This window comes from Vombatus ursinus, unplaced genomic scaffold, assembly GCF_900497805.2.
Source record: "Vombatus ursinus unplaced genomic scaffold, bare-nosed wombat genome assembly UNPS02014798.1, whole genome shotgun sequence".
Lineage (NCBI taxonomy): Eukaryota > Metazoa > Chordata > Mammalia > Diprotodontia > Vombatidae > Vombatus > Vombatus ursinus.
In genome coordinates, this window is record NW_020954576.1 from 41,425,331 (window position 1) to 41,446,671 (window position 21,341).

General features: G+C 40.3%; 1 protein-coding gene across 4 annotated transcripts in view; it reads right to left on the reverse strand.

Moving 5' to 3' along the window:
* The window catches only part of TRAF5 (TNF receptor associated factor 5), a 53,526-nt gene extending 42,948 nt beyond the window's left edge, over positions 1–10,578 (reverse strand). Inside the window, exons 1-2 of one of the 4 annotated variants that reach the window (XM_027870885.1) lie at positions 10,416–10,578; positions 10,013–10,078 (exon numbers count right to left, since the gene is read on the reverse strand). The gene's annotated coding sequence lies outside the window, so the exon portion shown is untranslated. Of the gene's footprint in view, positions 1–9,449; positions 9,551–10,012; positions 10,248–10,415 lie in introns of those variants that run through there. The other 3 variants (XM_027870887.1, XM_027870886.1, XM_027870888.1) reach the window with 3 other exon arrangements.
* Positions 10,579–21,341: the final 10,763 nt, after the last annotated feature.

Here is a 21,341-nt window from a genome sequence, read left to right on the forward strand (position 1 = left end):
TCACTCCATATAAACAATGAGTTGCCAGGTCATGTTGGGTCTACCTCTACAATATCTCTTTCATCCATCCATTCCCTTCTCTTCAATCATATGGCCATTAGCCTCATTAAGGCCCCCATCCATCACACTTTACATGGATCATTGCAATAGCGTCCAAATTGTTTTCCCTGCCTCAAGCTTCTTTCCACTTTTCCACTCAGCTGCCAAACTGATATTCCTAAAGTACCATGTCATTCCCTGCTCAAAAAGCTCCAGTTGCCTCCCCATTGACTCTAAAATCAAATTCCTGTGTTCGACATTTAAAGCCCCTTCACGATATGGCTCTAGCCCACATTTTCAGGCTTATTACACAGGCCTATTAATTATTCCCCATACCTTACATCCCATCTCCTGTATCCTTTACATAGGTTGTCCCCCATTACTGAAATAAACTCCCCTACTTCACCTCAACCTCTTAGAATCTCTAGCTTTCTTCAAAGCTCAAATGGTACTTCCTATGTGAAGTCTTTCCCAATCTGATCCTTCTAGCTCCTACTGTCCCCACCCCTTTCAATTACTTTGCCTATACTCTGTATATCTTTGTATCTACTTTTATGTGTATATGTGTTTTTCCCCAATAAAGTGTAAGCTCCTTGACGGCAACGACTGTTTTATTTTTGTCTTTTCATCTGGCATGAAGTAGGCTATTAACAAATGCATGCTGATTAACTGATGGATGGATGGATTTTGCTAAAACACTAAAACTCTCATGACCAAATGAGAATGTCTGCAAGATGTATAGCTTGGGTTTGCAGAATTAGATGAAGTTAGGGAACAAAGGTTCCTATGTGCAAAGTTAATAGGCCCATACAGGAATTCTACCACAACCTAGACCTTGATAAGAAGGCTACATTTGAGAAATATCTGGCATTGGGCCTTGGGCCTCACTAAGTTGTAATTATCATCCTAGGGAAACAGTTCCTCTGCTTAGAACCATTCTAGGAGCTTTTACCTTCGTGAATGGAGGAATGAAACTAGTGAAAAAAATTTCTTAAACATTTACTATGTGCCAAGCACTGTTTTGCATTTCAATGATTTATAAACTTTCCCTTATCCCTGAACCCTGACTCATGGCCATGTACCTCTTTCTCAGCCCTCCCTCAGGCCTTGGCCCAGCCTAGTCTCCAGAATTTGGACATGTTATAATCAACCTCTTCTCACCAGTCTCCTTTCTACTGCCACAACTACTTTGTTTGGGAACCCATTTCCAGCAACCACTCCCTTTTCCCTCTTCTAACTCTTGTTTCCATACTCCAGACTGCAAGAATTCAGAATAATATTGAAGAATAAGATAATGAGAAAAGAACATAAAAAATAAATCTACCTAATCCCATGCTGAGTGATGCATAAACTTTTAATTTGGTCCTTAACTAAATTTGCCTATCATGGTCCATATTATTCTCTAAGATAGAAGGCCCATGTCATAGCATCTGGCTCCTTTACAACCCAAATGAAAAGCAGTTCCTCTCCTTGAATATCCCAGTCAATTTTGGGACCGACCAAGCCCTGGCCTCCCTGAATTGATCTGATTCATCCATTTTTCCAATTCTTGAATCACTCCTGACCAATCAGGAAGCCTTGAAGTGAACTGGTGGGTTTTCTGGATTCCCTCCTCCTAGTAATTACCTAGATAAGTAATTTTCCCTACTTACCACACCCTACCACCCTGCTTGACTAAGAAACATACAAGGAAATCTAAGTGATGAAATAGAAAATAGCCCCCATAACCTAAAACAAAAAATCAGAATTCAAGCCACCCTCTAGCTCATTAGACAGCAATAACCCTTTTCTTTACAGCAATAACCCAAAAAATCAAAATTTGCTCATCAGGGTTCACTGCTCATCCTCTCTTATATTTCCCACCTCAGCTAGGTAACATCAATCAACTACTCCCACTTAAGGGTCTAGGTCAGTTATTTCACAACCAAGTTTGTGGGCTTACTTCCTGACTATTATCCTTTTCCTTCAACTCCTGCAGATTCTCTGACAGGTTGGGGTTGTTGGTTGGTTTTTTGTTTGTTTTAAATAAATTTGTTAATTGTCTATTTTTAATATTCATTTAAAAAATTTTGAGTTCCAAATTCCCTCCCTCCCTCCCACTTCCCCCTCATTGAGAAGGCAAGAAATGTAATATCAATTGTACATGTGAAATCATGCAAAACATATTTCCATATGAGTCATGTTGCAAAAAAAAAGAAAGAAAAATAATGAAATAATGAAACTTTGCATTAGTTCATATAAGTCTTCCCAGGTTTTTCTGACACAATCCTTCTCATTATTTCTTGTAGCTGGATAGTATGACATCACAATTATATACTACTGCTTGTTCAGCCATTCCCCAATTGATGGGCATCCCCTCAATTTCTAATTCTTTGCCACTACAAAAAGAGCTGCTATAAATACTTTTCCCCACATAGGTCCTTTTCCTTTTCCTTTGATCTCTTTGGAATATAGACCTAGTAGTGGTTCTGGGTCAAACGGTATGCACAGTTTTATAGCTTTCCAGCATAATTCCAAAATATTCTCCAGAATGGTTGGACCAGTTCATAACTCCATCAATAGTACATTAGTGTACCAATTTTTCCCACATCCCTTTCAGTATTTTTCATTTTCTTCTTCGGTCTGGTTAGCCGATCTGGCCGATGTGAGGTGGTATCTCAGAGCTGTTTTAATTTACGTTTCTCTAATCAATAGTGATTTAGAGCATTTTTTCATATGAATATAGATAGTCTTGATTTCTTCTTCTGAAAACTCTGTTCATAACCATTTATCAATTGGGGAATGACTCAATCTTAAAAATTTGACTCACTTCTCTATTTATTTGAGAAATGAGGCCTTTATCAAAAAAAACTTGCTGTAAAATCTGCCCCCTCCCCCAATTTCCTGCTTTCTTTCTAAACTTGACTGCATTGGTTTTGTTTGTGCAAACCTTTGTAAATATAATGTAATCCAAATTATCCATTTTACCTCCATGATACTCTCTACCCCTTGTTTGGACACAAATTCTTTCCTTATCCACAGATCTAACTGGCAAGATTTCCCATGTTCCCCCAATTTGCTATTACCCTTTATGTCTAAATCATGAATCCATTTTGACCTTATCCTGGTATATGATGAGATGTTTGTCTGTACTTAGTTTCTGCCAAACTGTTTTCCAATTTTCCCAATGGTTTTTGTCAAAATAGTGAGGTCTTATCCCGAAAGCTTGAATCTTTGGATTTATCAAATGCTAAATTACTATGGTCATTTGGTACTGTATATTGTGCACCTAATATATCCCACTGACTCACCACTCTGTTTAGCCAGTACCAGACTGTTTTCATGATTACTGCTTTGTATATAATTGAGATCAGGTACTGATCTTCACATTTTTTTTTTCATTAGTTCTCTTGATATTCTTGACCACTTGTTTTCTCAGATGAATTTTGTTATTATTTTTCTAGCTCCATAAAATAATTTTTTGTAGTTCAATTGGTATGGCACTGAATAAGTAAAATTAATTTAGGCAGAATTGTCATTTTTAAATTTTGACTCAACATAACCATGAGTAAATAATATTTTTCCAACTGTTTAGATTTGCCTTTGTGTTCCTGGGTTCAACTGTGTTCATATACCTCCTGGGTTTATCTTGGCAGGGAGACTCCTAAGTATTGTCTGCAGTTATTTCAAGTGGAATTTCTCTTTCTATCTTTTCTTTATATAATTTGTTGGACATATATAGAAATACTGATGATTTATTTGGGTTTATTTTATAGCCTGCAACTTTGCTAAAATCTACATTAGTTCTTTCAACTAGTTTTTCAGTTGATTCTTTAGGATTCTCTAATTATACTACCATATTATCTGCAAAGACTGATAGTTTTGTTTCCTCATTGCCTATTCTAATTCTTCAATTTATTTTTCTTGTCATTATTATAGCTAGTGACATCTTAGTTTTTTATGACTGTATTTTCTCCTGACTTTCACTTGGTGGAATCTTTTTTATGAAACGTAACTTGATTAAATGTGCTTGTCTTGCTCACTTTTCTTCTATATCGCCTCCACTTAAATGTACACTCCATGAGGGCAAAGTTTGTTTTTTGCCACCCCCTCCCCCAGCTTTTTGGTATCCCCAGTGCTAGTATGCACTTAATAAATGTTTGTTGACTGACATAGGCCCTTGGCATGTGAACACCTCCCACCCTGACTGTGAACCCTAGCAGGGTTCAAGGCCTATTGGTGACACTAACTAAACTCACTGGGAAAGCACTATTCCTGTAGGAACTAACACATAATGACCCTTAAATCACAAGTGTTTCTATTGAAATATCTTTCAGGTTCTTGGGAGTTGTACAAAATGAAGGTATGATTCCTAAGATGGGTTTTCTGCCAGGCAAGAAAGGGTAAAATATGATCAGAGATGCAGACCTGGAAAGCACCTCAGAGGCCATCCTAGTCCTACTCATTCATTTTACAGTTGAAGAAATTGAGGCCCACAGAGATTAAATGCATTGCCCAAGATCACACAGGCAGCATCAAAGACACGATTTGAACCTATATCTTCTGACTCCCAAAGCCAGAGGCTTTTCCCACTGTACCACCCTACTGACAAAGTAGAATGCAGCTACTCTGGAAACCAAGATTACAGTTCAAAGCTGTGTTTTCTAACTAAAACTACTACACTTTAAACCATAAAACATCTCAATTCTGTGCCCTGGGTAACTCCACCCTCCTCTGCCTCTGCACAAGTATTCTTTGAGATCCATGGATTAGGGACAGGGGTCCAAGAAAGAGAGTACGGAGACAAAAGGAGAAGCCAGAGGGATTGCTGGGTGACAGACTTGGAGCTGGAAGGGACCTCAGAGGTCATATGGTGCAACCCCTTTATTTTACAGAGGACACTGAGGACCAGAGAGATGACGTGGCTTAACAACTGACATTTATAGCCTGCTTTAACATTGGCAGGGAACTTCACATTTTGGACCAGATTTAGGATTTCTTTGATACAGAGAACTCAATGAGAAAATTCCCTCTACCAACCTTACAACTGACAGCCTAAGCTTGGGGGCACTGACCCATTGAATCTCACAGCCAGTATGAACTCAGAGTTTCCTGACTGAGGATGGCTCTTTTATCCACTACACCAGTAGTGTTAAACTCATCTAGAAACCTGGGCCACCAAACTATATCTAAGATTCCCTGCCACTGCACATTGACTTAGAAAACCACATGTAAACATTATCTATGTTCTACTGTGTTTTGTTAAATGTTGCCCCATTACATTTTAATCTGATTCTGGTCACACTTGGGAATGTTGCTGACCCGAGGCCTCCCATGTTTGATATCTATATGCTATAACTCAGAGCTTAATATATGCTATCTCATTCGAGTTTCCCCATCCTTCCAGCTCCTCCTCCAAAGGGGGACTAAGAAGATTGCTATCCCCATTAACCATTTGAACCCAGGGATCCCTGAGTCCAAGACCAGGATCCTATCCACTTTGACTTGCCCAAGGTCACAAATGTAGTAGGTGGTAGAGGTATGGTTTAAACTGGGGTCCTTTGACTCCAGATCCAGCATGCTTTACACCATATTAATAATAATGGCTAACATTTATAATCTGGCCTCAGACAATTAACTTGCTGTATGACCCTAGGTTAAGTCACTTCACCCCGTTTGCCTCAGTTTCCTCGTCTAAAAAATAAGCTAGAGAAGAAAATGCCAAACCACTTCAGAATCTTTGTCAAGAAAACCTTAAATGGGGTCATGAAGTCAGACATGACTGAAACAACTGAACAACAAGATATAGCTTTTACTATGTGTCAGCCACTGTGCATTACGTCATTTAATTCTCACAATAATTCTGGGAGGTAGGTACAATTGTTATCCCCATTTTACAGATGAGGAAACTGAGGCAAACAGTGGTAAAATGACTTGCCCAGGGTCACACAGTAACTATCTGAGGCTGAATTTGAACTCAGATCCTCCTGATGTCACACCCAAGGCTCTATCCACTGGTTTTTGAAGTTTGTATGTTTTAAGTAACTGCCTTTTACAGTTTTTCTCATCAGTAAAAATTTGCTGGTTCCAATTGGTAGATGCATGATTAATAAATAGTAGCCTAATGGAGAATGTCTGGCACTGGGAACTGAAGCTGGGTGCTGGTTTTTACCTCTGTTTTACATGATTTCTGTAGTTAAATTACCCGTCACTTTAACTTCTAAGTACTTCAGCTTTTCCCATCTGTAAGATCTGGGTGCAGTGAGAGGCAGACAAACCTGATGGAGAACTGGGCATAGCTAGCACACCAGTGCCATAAAAAGATACTGTCTCTAGTTGGCAATTTACATGAAGCAATCTGTCAATCACTAAAGCCTTGCACCTCTCAATCAGGTGTTTCCCTGTCCTTCCTCTGTGTGGATCTGCTACTGGCTCCACACCTATTTTAATTTACATCAGATTTCAGTTCACTCTCCACCTGACTCTCTGGATTGGCAGCCTCTGTTTCCTTTGGCTTTGGCAGGCGTTTTCTTCACTCTCTTGGATCTCCACCTAAACCATTCCCTTACCCTCCAAAATAGGTTTTACTTTTTCTAGTTCACCTCAACCCTTTGCTCTCTTGCTTCTGGGATGTAGACTGGGCACCACTAATTCCTGCCTGTTCTAATCCACAAGGGAGTTAAGGATAAAGTTAGATTAGATTTAAAATGTGAAAGCATATTGGAAGGGATTGGGGTAGGGAAAGGAAACATTTATCTAAAGCAAAGAATACTTCTAATTACTTCAAAGTAATTGCTATGTCTGAGGTAACAACTAGTCTCCAAGGGACTGCCCAGCCAAATTCTGACTTTAACTTTCCACCAATCTTCTGTCTCAATGGTCAAAGAGCTCAGGTTTGGCATAATATTCAGCAAATTATTTGCCTTGCAATATCCAAGAACCCTTTACTCTCAATATCATGAAACAGGAGAGAGGCAGGGACCAAATCCCCTCCTTCTCTGAATCCCTGCCACTCAGCACATGTGTCTGAACACACTGGGCATTCCACCAATATTTGTTCAGAGATGGCCAGTGACTGCTATCCATTCTTCCTACTATAGTCAATTTTTAGACCCAAAAGAACTCTAGAAAGTCATGTTGTCTGAAGTGGTTTCCATCTTGCGTAGTTTGTAAACCCCTGAGAAGGTGGGAACAGGGAGAACCCAAGTTATTTCGAGGGGTCCACGAATTCAGAAAGTATGTCCAGCATTAAAATTTTGACTTTTATATAGCTATAAGAAAATATGCAGCTTGCCTTCTTGTAGCCTGAATAAACAACATATGTCTTGTAGAGAAATATATTAACGTTTTTCAAATATATGGAGGCTTTCCTGTGATTAGTAAAAAACACAAATTTATTTATTAAATTTAGTCGGTTTTTTTTTTTTTAATCATCTCAGACTTTCCCAACTGGGAGATGGCAATAGTATTACTATTATCACATACAAGTCTGAGAAATTTTTTGAAGTTCTATACTTTCGAGTGTTCAAGGTATTAATTTTTCCCCCATTTATCTTATTCAGCTTCCCTTTTTTATTCTGACCCAACTGGGGGGACTTGATCTTGTCCAGTTGTTTACATCAGAATCTGAGTTTCTTTTCTTCAGTAGTGCTAAGAAAACTAGCATCTTGAGGGCAGGTAGGTGGTGCAGTGGATAGAGCACCGGTCCTCTAGTTAGGAGGACCCAAAGTGAAATCCAGCCTCAGACCAGACACATGGCACTTACTAGCTGTGTGACCCTGAGCAAGTCATTTAACCCCAATTACCTAAAAATTAAAAAAAAAGAAAGAAAGAAAACTGGCATCTTGAATTTCTTCATATTGCTTGGCTCACACTTTCAATAAAAATTATACTGACTGAGAATTTTCAACAGTGAGTATTTGAATAACAGATATAAATTCTTCTCTCTCTAGTTCTCTGAAGAAAGAGTTGGGCAAAGTAGAGAAAGAATCACCAGTGGGTAGGCTTTTTGACTTATGGATATCCTTATTCTCCCAGCACCAAATAATGTATAATGTAGCTGATAATGTAGCTCTTGAAATGAAAAGTACAAAAGCTTGGTAGAACATGGTGGGATAAAAACTGTTAGGAGAGGCAGGAAGATAAAAAAAATAGAGGTGAATGATTTTGTGTGTAAGAAAATGTAAGAAAAGAAATGGGACCGATTTCCCCTGGAGAGAAAGTTTAGACAATTCTAACACTTAGAACTTCAAATATAAGTAGAAAAGGGAGCAAAAGCATAAAAACTAAATCTTACAAGAAGAGGAGTGATCCATGAAAGACTATCGGTCTAGTAGAGAAAGCTAAGTTCCAGTAAACATTGTGGCTTTAGGAAATGGCAGAAACTACCATTTTGCAAACTGTATAAAATTAACATAATAAAGGATTAGCCTTATTAAGCCACAAGTACACAGGATAAAAGTATGTAGGCAAAGGATCTATCAACATTATAGTTTTGAAGACATCGAGGTTGGCTATTAGCTAGAGAGTGGGGCCTGCTGTTAGGAAGAGCTGAGTTCAAATCTAACCTCAGACACTTACTAGGTGCATGACCCTGGGCAAGTCACTTTACCTCAGCTTCCTCAATTGTCAAATTAAGATAATAACACCTACCTTGCAGGATTGATGTGAGGACCAAATGAGATCATATTTGTAAGAAGTCTGGTACATAGTAGGTGTTACAAAATTGCTTTATTACCTTTCCTTCTGTAGTTTTCTCCCCTAACATCTCTTCCAAAGGAAGAAAAAGGCATTCCATCCAAGCAAATGACTTCACAGGCTTCTTTTTGTTATGAGGACTTGGTGCAAAGTGGAGGCATCAAAGACCACAAGCTTTAGTTACACCCCAGATGTTTTCCTAACTGCCGAAGTCAAAACCTTCCACAACCTGGTCTCACCTCTACTCCCCAAGAATCCAAGCTTATTTCAAATGCCTCTCCTTCACATACTCTTCATTACAGTAAAAGTGGCCTGTTTGCTGGTCCCGTACATGACATTGCATCTATAGGCTCCGTACCATATACTCTCCCCTATGCCTGGAATGTGCTTCCCTCCTCATTTCTGTCTATTTCTAGAATTCCTGGCTTCTTTCAAACCACAGTTCAGGTGTCACTCCCCTTTCAAGGTGCTTTTTCCTGGTTCCTCCCCCCACCCCGGGTGTTAATTATTTCTATTTCTTCAGGTTACTTTGTATTTACTTATCAGCATACAAGTCCCCCAGCAGAATATAAGTCGCTTTAGGTTAGGGACTTTTATTTTTTGTTTGTGTCACAGGCCCTACACGTAGTAGGTGTTTAATAAATGTTTGTTGAACTGAATTGAACTGAGAAGCACGGATGGTTCTAATACTGGTCTGAGAGTCAAAAAATCTGGCTCTTAGTCCTGGGACTTACTAAGTTGTGTTACCATGACAAATTCATTCTGAGCCTCAGTTTCTTCATTTGTAGAATTGAGCTCCTCCTGTCATATGGGGCCGTGGTAAAGATTAAATGAGGCAACCTACAGAAGTAAAGCGAATTTTCAAATAACCTTGGGCAGATCCAGGCCTTTCACTTCAGGGCCCTACACACCCCCTACCCCCCCCCCCCGCCCCAAGGACTCACCAGAGCGAACCTTAGCCTCTAAGTTATTCCACTTCGTTCAACAACTCTCCCAAGCAAGGCTTCGGAATGCCCGTTCCCCCCCAGCAAAATCTATCCCCTCACCCTTACCCCACCCCAGAGGCGGGACCCGAGCTAAGACCCTGGGAAATCATTCCTACACCCAATTTACCGTCGCCCCCCACTCCCGTCGTCTGCCCCGAGACAGCTGCCCCGCGGACCCCAGGAATCCAAGCTCTCAGGTCTCCACACTCCACAAATGTTGGCACCGCCCTCCCTGCACCCCTCCCCGCCAAGCCCAGGCCACTGAGGTGTTGCCCTGGGGTTCTCGTTGCTCCTTTCTGGATCTTTCTTGCCTTTTCGTGGGAGAACTCCTCGCCCCTCTCTCCCGGTCTGCGAAGAGACTCTCCACGTCTTCTCCCCTAAGTGGAGGGAATGTAAAACTTCCTGTCGTGCCCGCCGGGAGGGCAGCTGCTAGTCCCGATCCCGAACAGGCTCTGCCGGGCCCCGGCCCCGTTAGAGGAGAGGAAGCACGAAAGGAGACGCAGCAGCGGGGGTCCCCAGCCCAGGCCTGTCCTTGGGCAAAGAGGCCGCCCCACAACCTCGTCTGGGCTTGGCAGGCGAGAGGAAGTGGTCCCTAACACACAGCGCTTTCGGTTTCAGAGTGGAAGGGATGGAGCTAGAGAGACCTCCACCTCCCTTCACCCCCTCCCCAAACTCCCCGCTAGCCCCCGGGGCAATTCCCGGGGTGAGCCCTACCTCGGTCCAAGAACTGCCTCCGGGACTCACGTTAACTTCGGTGCCCTGTTGGAGTCCAGGACGTTATTGGGCACCCAAGCTAGAGCCCCGGCATGCAGTTACTTCTGGGATGCAGCCCTGGCCGCCCGAGGGACACCAGAGAGAGCAAAGTGAATCAATGGGAGGTAACTTAGTCCCAAAAAGCACGCCTGAGGGGTGGGGGTGGGGGCGGGGGCGGACAAAGAGGAGTAGGCGGAGGGACTAGACTGAGAGGAGAGGGGTGGGGTAGAGCAGCAGCCAGCTGAGGTTACGGAGGCAAACGCTTTCACCTCCTCCTCTCTCACCCCCTCCTCTCTCACCCCCTCCTCTCTCACCCCTTCCTCTCTCACCCCCTCCGAGGAGCTGGTGGTGAGGACAGGAGAAGCCGGAGAAAACACATGCTGGCCTGAGGACATACAGTTCAGAGGCTGCTTAAGGAGTTGAAAAAATATCTCCCACTAGAGCCATGTGTACCTTCCCCCGAAAATTAGAATATTTAAAAATTCCCAGTCAAGCAACAAGAATATCAGGCTCCATAATAGGATATATCCCTTTGCACTCCAAGTAAATTTCGGCTATACTGATTTACTTGTCTCTTCCTTCGTCCCTTTCTGGTCCCAGGTCCTACCTTTTCCCGCCTCAGGATATTTGCTAATCCCTTTACCTATTCTACCTTCAAGACCCAGTTCAGTTACCACATCTCCCTTGAAGGCTTACCTGGTTCTACCCACTAGAACTTATTCCTGCTTCCTCTCTCCACTGTTTTACATCTACTAGATACTGAACATTCATTCAATTTATGCCGAATATTTTGATGTTATTGTTGAGTCGTTTCGGTCATGCCGACTCTTCATGACCCCATTTGGGATTTTCTTGGCAAAGATACTGGAGTGGTTTGCCATTTTCTTCTCCGGCTCATTTTACAGATGAGGAACAGAGGTAAACAGGGTTAAGTGACTTGCCCAGGGTCACAGAGCTAGTAAGTATCTGAGGCTGGATTTGATATAGTATTTTAATTGTGTATATATCACCTCCCTCTAATAGAATCTAACAGCCCGATTAAGGTAGGAGGAATTACATAGTTATCATCTCTCCATCTCTAGTACTTCCCAGAGGGTCATTCTTATAGAGCCTTCAAATGAGATATTTGTAAAGGTCTTAGCAAAGTGCCTGGCACATAGTAGGTGCTACCCAAATGCCTATTTCCATCTCTTTCCCCTTTCCTCTATTGATTATCTCCAATTTATATTTGTGTAGCCTGTTTATACATAGTTATTTGGATGCTGTGTCTCCTAATAGGCTACGAATTCCCTGAGGACAGAGATTGCCTTTCGTGTTTCTTCGTAGTTTTCACGTTCTCTTCCTCCTCAGATTATGAGCTCTTTGAGAGCAGAGGCTGTTTTGCATTCCTTTGGATCCCCAGTACATAACACAGTACCTGGCACATAGGATGCACTTAATAAATATTTGATGACTTTGAGTTGAGTAGGTTTTAATTTTACATATCTTTCATTTCACTGTAGGCACACACTATACTTTATCAAGGCTGGAGTCTGGTTTAAACTAATCAATGATCTGATTATAGATTTGGCTTAAAAAAGTAACCAATGCTTAGATTACAGATTATAATCCTCCTCATCCTGTGTGGTTCTTATTCATGTCTTTCCATAAGTCCTCCTTGAGGAGTCACTCAATATGGTGGAGAGCTTCCTCTGCTTCCTTCAGGAATGCTGGTACCAATAATTCATTGTACATTTTTCTATTGCCTTAGATTTGCACACAGACTTTACCAAGACAACTTTGGGAGGAAGGTAATATAAATAGTGCCAGCTCTATTTTACAGAGCAGGAAACTGAGTCTCTGAGATATTAAGTGACTTACTCTTGAAGATATAGTTAGTAAATGTTTGAGGGGGTATTTGAACCCAAGTCAGCCTGACTCAAAGCTCAATGCTTTTTTAAAATTAATTTTTTTTAATTAATAAAAATATATTTTCTCTCCCAACTTCTTTTCCTCCTCCCCCTCAATATTTTTTTCACTATACTATGTACTAACATAGGACTCATGACAAGTCTACCTCCTTTTCTAGTTGTTTTTGTTCTTGAGATTTTGGGGTTTTTTTTCCTGCCATTACTCTCATGTAGGTTATCATTGGTTATATATTCCAGCCTGCTTATACCCACCTTGAATCTTTCCATTTCCCTTTTTGGCTACTTTGTAATTTTGATTCTTTGTGATGTTCCATGATTTGAAGTCATCCTAATAATAATGTGAGAACTTCAAAAGATTCATAATTTCATCAATACATTACAACTTTTCTACATCTTTATAGATGTTTTTATGAGTTCTGATTAAAAAAAAAGTAAAGTTAAAAAAAAAAAGGCCTGATAGTTAGCCTTCTGGTAATAAACTTCCTAATCTTAGCTAGACTGGTCCTTAAATAGTGTCCCACAGGGTTTTGATCCTGGACCCTTTTCTCTTCTCCCTCTGTTTTACTTCTCTTGGTGATTTCATCAAGTCCCATGGGGATTCAACTGTCATTTCTATGCTGATGATTCTCAGATCTATTTACTAACCCTAACTTCTCTGCTGATCTTCTCTGCAGACATTTAAAACCCAATATGTCCAAAATGGAACTCATTATCTCCCCCCAACACTGTCCTCTTCCTAACTTCCATTTTACTGTTGAGGGTACCACCATTCTCCCAATTACTCAGACTCATGACCTGAGTGTCCTCCTTGATTGATCATTCTGTTGCCAAGGCTGGTCACCCTTGCCTTTGTAATGTCTTCCACATTTGCCTTCTTCTCTCCTCTGATGCCATCATCCTGGTTCAGGCCCTCATTACCTCACACCTTGACTACTAAAATAACCTGCTAGTTGGTCTCCCTGCTTCAAGTCTCTCTTCATGCCAGTCCATTTTCTACTCAGCTATCAAAATGATTTTTCTGAATTCTAACCATGTCACTTCCTTACTCAATAAACTTTACTGACTCCCTATCACCCTCAGGATCAAATACAACTCTTCTGTGTGGTGTCCCAAGCCCTTTATAACCTTCCCCAATCCTGTCTTTCCAGTCTTCTTATCTCTTATGCCCTTTCCTCTCATAAATCCCATCCTTACTGCTTGTGTGACCTTGGGCAACTCACTTTGTGTCTCTGGTTCCTTATCTATAAAATGAGAGAGTTGAACTAGATGGCCCTTGAGATCCCTTTCTGTTTTTGCAATGTGATGCTTTGTGATCTGTGATCTACACAGCAAGAGCCAGAACTAGGATGGGGCAGCCTGGAGAGAGGGAACCAGTAAGCTCATCAAACCTGGGTGGGAAATTTGCCTTCCCGGGAGAAATTTAATGGGTGATAAAAGCACTTGTCATTTAGGGGAGATCCCTGGTGGCAGTGCAAAGCTCAGACAAGATGGAAGAAAATATAAAAGTCAAAGAGAGTAACTTGGCTGGGTCTAAGACTTGGACTCTATCTCTGCCTCTTGGATTTGGGGGAGAAAGGTAAAGGACCTTGGTCAGCAAGACTTGAATCCTTGCCTTGCATAGGGAATAGCATGCAAGTAAGGGTTCAATCTAGGCTCCCAAGAGCCAGAATGATAGATTGACAGATAGATAGATAGATAGATACATACATACATACATACATACATACATAACACACAAAAAATTTATTGGGCACATATTATGTCTCAGTCATTGTACTAAGTACTGGTAACACAAATTCAAGCTAAAAGAAAGACAGTCTCAGTCTTCAAAGAGCTTCGATTCTAATTGGGGAAAATAAGACCCAAAAGGGAGTTTAAAAGTAGGGGATCAGTATAAGGTGGAGAGGGGAAGTTTCCTGTGTAGGGCAAGGTGAAATAGTCCTGGGAGTCATGGGCTGAGTCAAGTTGGAAGTAAAAAGCAGTTTGGCAGAGACCAGATGTAGACCTACTTCTATATACTATATACCACTATGTACCAAGATAAACTTCAAATTGATACATGACTTAGACATAATGAATGGCATAATAAACAAATGAGAGCAAGGGAAAAAAAAAACCTTTCTGATCTATGGATAGGGGAAGAGACTATGATCAAATAAAGGATAGAGAAGATCATAAAAGAAAAAAATGGGCAATTTTGATTACGTAAAATGAAAAAGATTTTTTACAAACAAAAATAAATGAAGCTAAAATTAGAAGAGAAGCAGGTAACTAAGAAAAAATCTTTGCAACAAGATTCTCTGATAAAGGTCCCCTTTCTAAGATAGATAGGAAATTGATTCAAATTTGTAGGAATGAGTCATTTCCCAATCAATAAACTGTCAAAGATATAAACAGGCAGTTTTCAGAGAGAGAAATCCAATATATTAGTAGCCATATGAAAAAATACTCCAAATCTCTGATAATTAGAGAAATACAAATGTCAAAAGTAGAGGGTAGAATGCAAAAGCTTGGTAAGAAGATAGCCCAGTGATGTATTTTGAGAGAAGGGCAATGTTGGAGGGAACTTAAAACCATGCCATGTGAAGCTTGATTAGAAGAGACAGGAAGATATTTAGCCTGGACAAGAGACTTTGAGAGGACATGACAATTGATTTCAGCACTTGTTTTTAGCTCCAGAGAGCAATGGGTAGAGGATACAAAGATACAGGTTTCAACTTTATCTTATAGATAAAACTTCCTAACAATTAAATTGGTCCCAAAATACAATGAGCTATGGTGGAGAGACAGAGTGGAGGGACCTTTTGGTACCTTCCAACCCTGAGGTTCCATAAGCCAGTGATCTTATGAGGTTAAGTGACTTGTCTAAGGTCACACAGCTGGGTAGTAAAGAAGCCAAGATTTGAAGTGAATCAGCTGTCTTACTCCTACAAACCTGTTGCATGCAACAGGAGATGGGGAAGGGATAGAAAAATGAATAAGAAGTAATCTCTGCTATTAAGCACTTTATAATCGGGGAAGGGATACAAAGCACATCCCAAAATATTATGGCACAAGGAAAAATGTGATAAGATGATGATTATTAGTATAAGTCATCAGGCAAGTTTTCCAGGGGCCATAACTTCTTAGCTGGATTTTATGTACATTTTAAAACATAATGGAAGCTGCAAAATTACATTGAGCTTTATTTATTAAATTGAATGCAATTAGTTCAGCAAACTAAATTCACTTCCAGAAGAAACAGACAGAATTAGGGTTGAACAACCCATTTTTCCCCCAAAGAGAAGGGTTAATCACAAGGAATATTTCAATTCAATAAACATTAAGTGCCTATTATGGTCCAGGCACTGCGCTAAGCACTGGACAATATAAAAAGAGGCAGAAGAAAGTTCCTGACTCCAAGGAGCTTACAATCTAATTGGGAAGACAAAATGCAAATAAATATGTAAAAACAAGCTATATTTAGGTTAAATATGATGTAATTAACGGAGGAAAGGCAGCAGAATAGAGTGGTTAGGGAAGGCTTCCTGTAGAAAGTAGAATTCTCATTGAGACTTAAAGGAAGCCAGGGAGGTCAATAGTTGGGAGTCGGGGAGGAAGAGCATTCCAGGCATGGAAGGAGCCAGAGAAAAATGCCCAATGCTGAGATACGGAGTGTCTTGTTTGTGGAACAGCCAGGACGCCAGAGTCTTGGCACTAACTAACCAAGGGATGGATTTGTAGAAGGACCTGAGTTACCATTGTTTGATTTGTAGGTGAAATGAGTTTGTGTGTGTGTGTGTGTGTGTGTGTGTGTGTGTGTGTGTGTGTAGGGGGGAGTGTTGTTTGTTTGGTTGGTTTTTATTTATTCATTTTTGTTAGCTGATGCTGATCATGGCAATTTAGCTACCTTGGTATTTATTTAGAGGTTACAGTGCCACCTACTGAAGCCTTAGGCTGCTTTGATATTTTCCTGGCCAGGGAGACTAAGTCAGGACTAGTTAGCTCTATTAGCTAAAGAAAGATATTCTGAATTCAAGGTCATGGGAATTACTTTTTAGCTTAATGAAAGGATTTCGCCCCATCAGGAAAAAGTCCCCTAAAGCCAGCCAAGACAAAATGTATGTCTTTGATCACCAGGGGGCCAAACTAGAAAATGGTCATGGATCATTTTTCCTCCTAGAAAAAAACGTTGTAATGGAACCTCTATTAATGGTTGACCAGGGACACTCACTATTCCACTATCTGCACCAAGTCATCTTTGTCCCAGCTCTCTGGAGCATATGTCCTGCCTCTATGAAATCAGAGCTTCAAGGACCTTTCTACCATGACAGGCTGAATAGAAAAATGTAGATCTGTTCCAATATTAATAGGATATGGCATTTTGTGGTCAATTAAGCTCTTTCTACACTTTGTCTCTGTGAGGTAAGTTGTACAAATATTAATTTCCTTTTATAAATTTATAAAAATATATATTTTCTAAAAATAGTTTCCTAACTGTGACCCATAGAGGAGAGAATTCAGACAATTTAATGAGCACACCAGGCACTATGTGTATATATGTGTGTAAGGGAGGTAACTTGTCCAGGAAGTGACTTGCCCTAGGTCACAAAGTAAGTGGTTGGTAGAAGATTAACTGGTTCCTGGTCTAGTTCTAGGATAGCACAATGCCTCAGGTTGAATGTTCTTTTCCTTCCCCCAGTTGTTAATGTCTTCCTCTACACTCTCTCTCCCCCCCATGCAATTGTTGAGGTTTAGGGGTACTGGAACCCCGAAATAGCAACTGCAGGTTCTGCCTCCAATGAATTCAACCCAAGCCTTCTTTCAGCCAAAGATAAGGTTTATTAAAACACCGATTGGGATGAACAAGATTCCTAGTGAGTCTCCGTGCACTACTGGTAAGATTTTAAGAATATGAGCAATTTAACGGGAGGCAAAATGGACCTTATATACAGAAAGACTGTGGGAGAGATCTAGGAGTGGCCAGTAGGCTGGGGTGACTGGAGGTAACAGAGAAGGACCAGGAAGGGCTGGGTGCCAGAGGCAAACTCGGAAGAACTTGGTCTACTTGGAATTCCAGAGTGGCAATGTAGGGTGGGACCAGGTGCAGACTAAGAGGACCCCAATGAAAGGCCAGTTGAAAGGATTATAGCCTCAGGCAAATGCCAGAGACTTGGTCATGTGAGAAAATTCACGGAAGTTGGTGGGGGAGTTTCCAGGGCCTATACCCATCACAATCACTTTGCATATACATGTATATATACACATATACACATGCATACACACATATATGTACGTATGTGTTTGTCTCCCCTGATAGAATGTAAGCTTTTAGAGAATAGGGACTATCTAACATTTGCCTTTATAACAGACACAGTAAATTGTTGACTGAATTCTCCAGAACACAGATTTTTATTTCCTCTTGTTCTAGGCTATCTCATTCCATCCTTGTGTTTGGGCTCTGCCCAGGTAAAGACTGCATGAACTAGGCAAGCCTGAGCTGTCCCTCTACTCTCATGAATCTATTTTTCTTTTCAACTCCTCCCCACAAGACCGCCTTTAATTGTCTGTGAGTCACCCATTTGGGCAGAAGAGGTTTTGTTGCTTTTTTAAAAATCTGCATTGCAGTCTTAATTTCTGAGCCCTGAAATTTTCTGTAACAAAATGAGCATGCTGGGTAGATATGGGTCCTGTCCTTTTTGACAGCTTTCTAAATAAGATTTGCTCGTGCTGTGTGCCATCAGTGCTTGAAGAAATATTCTTGTATTAACTCTTCAGAGTCATGGTGAAACACTAAAATATGGATTTCTTACTACTTGGCCTTTGTATTCAGTAACTAAACCAAGCTTTCATAGGATTTTCCCATTAACTGGGAGTGGTTTCTCTTCCCCGCACCCCCCTCATCTCAAAGCATCCTGTACTCTTTTTTCTAATTCTTATTCTCAGAGTGCTTTGTACCTACTTCCTCAAATGAATTTGTGATCCCATCCTATGGGTATTCCCTTCAATGATACGGATCACCAAAGGAATTTTCATTTGACCCTAAGTAGAATAGTGAGCCACAATGGCTTTTCTAGTAGGGTAAGTGCCATGATCAGATCTGTGCTTTAAAAATATCACTTTTTTGTGTGTGGTTTTGGTTGGGTTAATTAATTTTTTTTTGTTCTGAGCTTCAGCACTAAAAAAAGAGATCATTTTGATAAACAGCAAAACATAAAAAGAGTGTTGTACATAAAATGATGAATTTTCATTTCATACTGCTTGCCCTTTTCAAAAAGTACATAATAAATTCCACACATCACTTCCAAAACTGCCCTGCTTATCTGTACCTCCCTCTGAATTTCTTTCTGTTCTGTTTTTATGCATTAAAAGAAATTTCAGTTGCCCTCTTTTTTTTTGGCATCACTATTGCTAACCTCCTTCTCCTCCACTCCTAAAAAGAAAAAAAAAAATCCTTGTACAAGTAAACATAAGCAAAATGAATACACACAAAGTCTGCGTACAAAAACGTATGTCTCATTTATGCACCTTGAGTCCATCACCTCTCCTTTCAGAGGCTAACATACTTCATCACAAGTCCTCTGCAGATACAGCTGATCATTGCTTCGATCAGAGCTCTTAAGTCTTTCAAGTTTTTTTTTCCCTTACAATGTTGTTCTTGTATAAATTATTCTTTTGGTTCTGCTCATTTCACTCTGTTTCAGCTCAGACTACCCAGGATTCTTTTAAACTAACCTTTTTGTCATTTCTTATGGTGAAATAATATTTCATTTCATATACTACAATTTGTTCAGCCATTCCCTAATTGATGGCTACCCCAGTTAGATTTTAGTTCTTTTCTTTTAATTTCCTCTCTTTTATCCCCCTTTCAGGATCAGAAAATTTGTTTTGCTTAGGGCTATTCCCTCCCCACTATCAAATGGCTCCCTTTCTCCCTCATCCCAGCTTGTTTCCCCATGTTAAGTTTGATGTATTTCTACACCAAACTGTTTACGTGTGTGCTCAGCTTTCCTTTGTCCATTTCATTTTCAAAATTCCATTTTATTTTATTCTCAGTTCCAAATTCTCTCCCTTCCTCCTCCCCTCCCTCACCCATCAAGAAGGCAAAAAATACAATACCCATTACAGATAGAAGTTATACAAAATATATCACTGCATTAGCCACGTTAAAAAAAAAAGAAAGAAAAAAAATGTTTCAATCTGCACCCTGAATCCTTCAGTTCTCTATCTGGAGATGGATAACATTTTTCTACAAAAGTTCTTTGGAATCGGTGAGTTGCATTGATTAAAGTTTTTCATTGATTAAAGTATTTCACAGTTAATTATCTTTACAGTATTGCTATTATTCTGTAAATTATTCTCCTTTTTCTACTCATTTCACTTTGCATAAGTTTATATATGTCTTCCCAGCTTTTTTCTGAAACCATTTCCTTCATCATTTCTTATAGCATAATAGTATTCTATCATATTCATACACCATAACTTGTCCAGTCATTCCCCAACTGATGGGTGCCCCTCATTTTCTAATTCTTTGCCACCACAAAATAAGCTGCTATAAATATTTGTGCATATGGATACTCTTCACTTTTCTTTGATCACTCTGGAGTATAAACCTAGTAGCGGTATTGCTGAATCCAAGGGTATGCAGAGTTTTATAGCCCTTTAGGCACAGTTTCAAATGGTTCTTCATAATGGCTGAACTAGTTCACAGCTCCACTAGTGTACCTATATTCCCAAATCCCCATTCAGCATTTGTTATTCCTTCTTTTTTTCTTTCCTTCCTTCTTTTTTCTTTCCTGCTTCTCTTTTTTTCTTTCTTTCTCTCTTTCACAAAGAAACCAATTAATCCTACTAATAGTAAAATCGAAATCAGAGAAAAAATATATATGAATATATGCCAGAGAGTAAAGGAGCTCTCCCATTGGGAATGAGATATCTCAGCTCAACTGAGAGAGAGACAGAGACAGAGACAGAGAGAGACAGAGACAGAGAGAGACAGAGAGAGAGGAACAGAGAGAGAGAGAGAAACAGAGAGACAGAGAGAGAGAGTCTCAGATGTCACCTAGAGGAAAAAACCCCAAAGTCTGTAGTATAACAAATTGGGAATAGGGACATGATGGAGACTGTTAGCTCCTCTCATGTTGGCTTCTTCCCAGGGTCTTATTTTCCCTTCAGCATCCTGAAGTGGGGTTGGCATAGTCCATCCTCTCTCTTGAAGCTAGAAGCCAAAAGTGTCTGAAATGACTGCCAAACCTGACAAATTGAAGACACTTGAAGTTATTGCCAACAGAAGATCTTTCTTCTCTCTTGCTCTTGCCAACTCAGCCCTGTCTTTCTTAGCAGATGAAAGAAAATGATCACCAATGAGGAGAGAGTCCCATACCAATGTGCTTCGGAACTCAAATTATATTTCTCTCCTTAGCCAAAACTCTTTGCAGTTCTTTGCAAAGATCAGTAGGGCAAGTCCAAAACCTGATTTCTTGATCATTTTTCCTATCTGGTGAAAATTTCAAGTTTTTTTCCTGGAGTAGATGTGGGGGATCTGGGAGGTCTGCTTCCATTCAGGGATCCATCCTAGCTAGACAGAAGTTTTTTTTTTTGTTTGTTTTTTTGTTTTTTAGTGAGGCAATTGGGGTTAAGTGACTTGCCCAAGGTCACACAGCTAGTACGTGTCAAGTGTTTGGTCTGAGGTCAGATTTGAACTCAGGTCCTCCTGACTTCAGGGCCCGTGCTCTAACAACTGCGCCACCTAGCTGCCCCCTAGCTAGACAGAAGTGAAGGGATATCTCTATGGCTGCTATGAGGAAGATGGAAGCTAAGAAACTAATTAGGAGGCTATTGGAATTATCCAAGTGAGTGATGCTGAGGACCTGCACTAGTTAAGTGTGATGGACAAAAGTGACATTATAGAGGTAGAATCAACAAAACCTCAATTCAACTGATTGAGTATGGGGAGTGAGTGAAATTGAAAAGTAAAGGACTACTAAGTATTTAATCT